The sequence below is a fragment of the Alligator sinensis genome, unplaced genomic scaffold (genome assembly GCF_000455745.1).
Source record: "Alligator sinensis unplaced genomic scaffold, ASM45574v1 scaffold597_1, whole genome shotgun sequence".
Lineage (NCBI taxonomy): Eukaryota > Metazoa > Chordata > Crocodylia > Alligatoridae > Alligator > Alligator sinensis.
In genome coordinates this window covers 2346578-2352172 of record NW_005842074.1, presented here as the reverse complement: position 1 = coordinate 2352172, position 5595 = coordinate 2346578, and the positions used below count along the sequence as shown (strand labels likewise).

Below are 5595 nucleotides of genomic sequence, written 5' to 3'. Positions count from 1 at the left end.
AGACGTCGCGAGTCCAACCGACCACCGAGAACCCTAGAGGAGCGATACATGTTTGGATTTCTCCTACAGCGTTCTGGACTCACGAAGCGACAGCTTCGAATTTTGGGAGATGCGGGTCAATGGCGATTGGCTTATGAGTTAGGTTTTCGTTATTTAGAAGAACAGGATGATGGATCCTCAACGGTTTCATCCAATTGAGTCATAGAGATTGTTTAAGTTTGTTAGATAAGATCATTAATCTGTTTTATAAGTTTCTGTTTACAGATCCGAGATCCAGAGCGCGTGGCAAAGAGAAGCCCTGAGAGGGATAACATCATTGATAGAAGAGAGGACTTGACGTGTGACTTTGCCGTGACGCCTACTGAAGCCCTGATCGTACAGTTCTTCGTTCTGAATTTAATTATGTGTATGTGTGTTTATATAGGTTGTTGTTTGATTCGGTCTTTGGAGGACGAACTCCTTGTATTGACAGATTCTTAAGTAATGAACATGCGGTTTGATACAGTTCTGCCTTCAACAAGCCCCGCTTGATATCATAATCCGAGGATCTAATTGTGTGTTTGTGTTGATCATTGTTTTGATTGTTATGTAACTCAATTCCAGGACAGTGAATTTTGTGTTTGTTTGTTTGTTTGCTCGTTGGACGACTCACAACAAGTTTTCTAAATAGAGTATATAGCATAATTTAGCTATGCTCTCAGCAAGGGGGGATGTCACAACCCAAAGTTGTAGATTTTTTGATTGAGTGTGCTTCGGCACTGCTAAATTATGTTCCCGCTGAATTGCAGCTCTTTTGCACAATGGAATGTTCCGTTGTTATAGAGAACCCGCGTGCAGAAAAGTGTTTCCCGCCGTTTTGTAGCCTTCTTTGCATTGTGCATTTCTCTTGCATTATAGTGATGCACGCTGCAAAGGAGTTCCCGCCTTTTGTATTGAGATTTGAGTCACATTATTGGCCGGTCTTAATTTAGGCACACGTGGCGGCTAGCTATTGGCTTGCTAGCCATACAAAAGGCTTGGGTGGTTTCCGCCCAAGTTGGAGAGAAAGACAGAGAGAGAGACGGAAAGAGAGACGGAGAGACGGATCTCTAAGCGCTGTGAGTCCTTTCGAACCCAGCGCGTCTTTCTTAAGAAGGCAATAGAGGCTCCAATTGCCGAACCCCCGGAGCCTAGCAAACTCCGGGGCACCGCTCACCGACAGCCTCTAGCCTCTCCCCGTCACCGATCGCAGTCCAGACGAATCCCTACCCTAGAACCCAGTTATCGAAACCACGGAGTCTGAACCACTCCGAGGATCCTGGGAACCGAGTTTTAGAGTCCTCCAACGAGGACTGAAGCGGAGCTGCACCTGGAAACTGTCCAGCCTGCACTGCGACCATCTCCGGTGTAAGTAAATAATCTTTTCAATCAACCATTACGCCTCCGTGACCAATTCTAGCTCGAGCGTACTACTCCACCCCGCGGCTTTTCTCCGGCCCCGCGTGCCCGGGCTGCCGGCCACAGCCCGCGTGCACACAGACGGGCCCGGCTCGCATGGGACCGAGAGCCGGCCCGCACAAGTGGAAAGCCCTGAGCCCACAGCAAACAGCCTGCATCTGCCCCATGCACAAATCTGGGGGAAGCACATGCCTCCCCCATGCCCTCTAGGGAGTATGCACAGCAGTGGGGAGCCACACCCTCTGCCCACTCCTCCCCCTTCCCCCCCCGCCAAAAGAGCCACCCAGGGCTCCAATCTGCTCCCTACCCTGGCGCTAGGTCCCATTTACTGCCCTGGCTAGGCAGTGCCCCCAGCCCCTGCCCCACTCCCTCCTTCACCATGGGGGCTTCAATCTGCTTCCCCCCAAAACCTTCCCCTCCTACGTCTCTTCTCTTCCACAGACTTACCTGCAGGGCACTGCTCTCCATGCTGCCCAGCTGCATTCCTGGCCACGTGCATGCATGTGGCTGCATGCATGCACGTAGTGTTCAGAGGCCTTGGCCAGAAGGCATATCATATTTATCGGTGACATTATCGGCTACGCTGGCCAAAAAAACCTGATAGCTGATAATGTTAATTTTCCTTTTATCGGTGTTGATTGGATATGCAACCGATATATCAGTGCACTTCTACTACACCGTGTCACCAATGCTGTATTTCCCTATGCATCACTACAGCTTTGAGGGATATATCCCATGATTCTTTCTGGAGCAACAAGATTAACTAGTTTATGATTCTTTCCTAGTGGTCTGTGGTACACTTCGTCTGTCATTCTGGGCAGACTAACTGAGAGAGGGCACCCAAGGATTATCAGCACCTGAACACAGTTTGCATGTACACTATGAAGTGGGCCACTTCCTAGTGCAGGTTAAAAGCAGAATCCAGGTTATAACCAACAGCACCAATCATTCCAGCTAGTCTACACTAACCTTATAGAATGAGACAAGAAACACTTAAAACAGGCAAGCATGACTGTAAAACAAAAGTCTGCAATAGGGCACAAAAGCATGTGCTGCATCCGAAGCTATTTTTAATCCATTAAAAAAACCAAACAAACTATATTAGCTTGAATATGTCCCTTCATGTCTTCAAACCAATCCTGTAGTCCACAGGATTAAAAAGAAAAAAAAAGCAGTCTTTAAACTGGAAATGCAACAAGTACAAAACAACATGGCATCATAAAATCGTGCACAGGAATATAAGAACCAATCATTTTATATTGAAACCGACATAAAACTAGAACTATAACACTGGAAGTAAAGTTAGATTTGCTCCAGAATGATCCCTTTTCTCTTCAATAATGAAACTTTATTGACCTTCAACACCATAAAGCAAGAGAAGCAGAAAAGGAAAGTGAGAATACTGACGTGTCATTCAGGAACTTGCATCCTTTTGGCTCTGACCCTAGTTACCTACAAGTTCAGCACTGCAAAACAAATCTAGGAACCTGGTCTCCAGAAAAATCCATAACCAAGAGTTAAGTACCTAAGCTCTGTAGAGGTAAACACCTCAGAAGGATGATCCAAAATACCTAAATTTTGAGCAGGGTGCTGCTTAGAGCCAGCCAACACGAAATACTGAGGACAGAGGAATTCTGATCTCCACAGCTTAGGCTAAATCTAGGCTGCAATGGAGGCACTTCCACCTATTTGGACTCAACAGCCCACAGTCCACTCATGAAACCAGATGCCTAGCAAGTATTCTTGTTAAAAAATGGAATCATTCTTTTTGCAGCAAGAGAAGATGCCACTGTCCACATTTTATATACTACGTCAATAGTAAGAGTACTTACCCACAAATTGGGAGACTGAGGTTCTAGGCCATGGGCAAGCAAAATACGGCCCACGGGCTGCATCCAGCCCACGAGCCCATTCTATCCAGCCCATAGAGCCTCTACAAATTTTAGAAAATTAATTTTTACCTGCCCCTTGCTGCCTGTCAAAGATGATAGGCAGCCAGCAGCAGCAGGACCCAGCAGGAGCCTTTGACAGAGCAGAAAGGCCAGCCCTGCTTCAGCCCAAACCCACCGCCCAGCCCACCCACACAGGGAGTGGCGGGGGCCCTGGGGAGCGGTGCTGCAAGCAGCAGGGGCTATAGGGACTGGTGGGAGCACGCACTACTCAGCTGCTCCTCCTCACTGGTGCCAACTTGGCCAGGCCTGTCCCATCTTGTCCTGAGCAGCATGTGGCAAAGCAGCAGCTGGGCTGGTTTTGCTGTGTGCCGCTCAGGATGGGACAGGACAGGCCTAACCAGGTCGGCACTGGCAAGAAGTAGAGGCCCAGCCAGCTTAGCCAAGTGCAGCTCAGAACCAGCGTGGCCCGGCTGGAGCAGCACACAGCTCAGCTGTTCCTTCCCTTACCTCTGCCAGCTGGTCCCAAGCTCAACCACCACTTCTCCTGGCTGGTGCCCTCCCGGCCGAGCCCTGCCCATCCTGAGTGGTACACAGGGACGCAGCAGCTGGGCCAGCTTTGCTTCATGCTGCTTGGGTTGGGACAGGCTGGGTGAGCACCAGCAAACAAGTGGCAGCTGAGCCATGTGCCACTCGGGACCGGCTCAGCCACCACTTCTCCTCGCCGGTGCCAACTTGGCTGGGCCCATCGTATCCTGAGTGGTACACAGGGAAGCAGCAGCTGGGCTGGCTTTGCTACGTGCCACTCGGGGCACGACGGGCCTGGCCAGGTCAGCACTGGTGAGGAGAAGTGGCAGCTGATCCAGCTGAGCTGCGTGCCACTTCCCCATACCACTCGGGACAGGCTGGGCCTGGCTGGGTTGGCACCAAAGAGACAAAGCCGTGGCTGAGCCTGTGCGAAGCAGCATGCGAAGAAGCAGTACACAGATCATCTGGCTCAGCTGCTACTTCTCCGACCTGGCCGGGCCCATCCCGTCCCAAGCAGCACACAGCAAAGCCGGCCCAGCCACTGCTTCCCTGCATGCCGCTCAGGATGTGATGGGCCCGGCTCAGTTGGCACCAGTGAGGAGAAGCGGTGGCTGAACCGTGTGACACTTGGGACTGAACAGGCCAGACTGGCAGTGGTAAGTGCGCAGCTTTGCACAGCTGTTCCCAGAGCTCTGGGGGCTCCTGCCACAGCCCACTCGCCCACTCACGCTGTGCCCAGCGTGTACAGAGGATGAGCCAGGAACACCCCAAAGCCTCTCCCATCACTCTCCCCACTCTCTTCTCTCCCTTTTCCCCCTCTATGAAATTTTATGTACTGTCACCAGGTTTAGAATTTTTAGAAAACCTGGTATTTACCATAAAAAAATACCTATGATTATTAACTATATTAATATGCAGTGCATCCTGCCACATATCCCCTCCCCCAGTCTTTTTTGGCATGCCGGCACTCCAGCACCTTACAAGATAGACATTGTACACATAGACACTGGTGCTTCAGCCAAAAAATGTTGCCTACCCAACACAGACCACGTGACAGAGCGTACCTTCCAGTTCCAAGGCCATAGTACCCCCTCCCAAAAGGACTATTTCCAGGGGCAAAGGGAGGGATTTCTGGTGGCATAAGGCAGGGATTAGGGGGCAGGACTTCTGACAACAAGATGGCAACCAGGGGATAGGGCAACTGTCAAGGGGTGGGGCTACCCATGCAGCCCTTGACAGCTTACCAAAAGTAGTAAAGTGACCCTCCAGCTGAAATAACTGCCTGCCTCTGTTCTAGGCCCCTTGCATCCTGAGAGATTTACCATATTGCTTCAAACCCCCCAAAAGGTCTCCCCCTCATGGGGGAGAACTTGCAGCCTTCCCCCCTGGCCCCCATGCCTGTGCCTGCCCCCCACCTCCTGTCCCTGTGCCAGGCCCCCTGCAACCTGCCCCCCCCCCCCTGCAATCTTCCCCCCAGCTGTCCTCTCCCCCTTTACCTTCTGCTCCAGCTCTGGTCCCTCTAGCCCTGACCCACCCTGCTAAGCTGTGAGCTGTTGCCACTTCTGCCTAGCTAGGCTGGGCACAACAGAAGGTAAAGGGGGAGTGGGCAGAGAGTGGAGGCAGAGGCAGGCATGGGGAGCAGGGAAGCTACATGGGGGAGCAGAGAGGTAGGGAGTGAGGGGGATAGGCACAAGGGAGACAAGGGGCAAGGGAACAAGTGACAGGGGAGTCTAGCCCATAG

The 5595-nt window shown here is 51.4% G+C and overlaps 1 protein-coding gene and 1 long non-coding RNA gene across 3 annotated transcripts in view; one reads left to right on the top strand and one right to left on the bottom strand.

The window, feature by feature from the left end:
- LOC112550291 overlaps positions 1-751 on the top strand; it is a 7240-nt gene extending 6489 nt beyond the window's left edge. Inside the window, exon 3 of the long non-coding RNA XR_003094041.1 lies at positions 265-751. This is a non-coding gene — a long non-coding RNA (uncharacterized LOC112550291). The remainder of the gene's footprint in view (positions 1-264) is intronic.
- NDUFV2 (NADH:ubiquinone oxidoreductase core subunit V2) overlaps positions 1-5595 on the bottom strand; it is a 47924-nt gene that overhangs the window by 30897 nt on the left and 11432 nt on the right. The gene's annotated exons all lie outside the window — the stretch shown is intronic.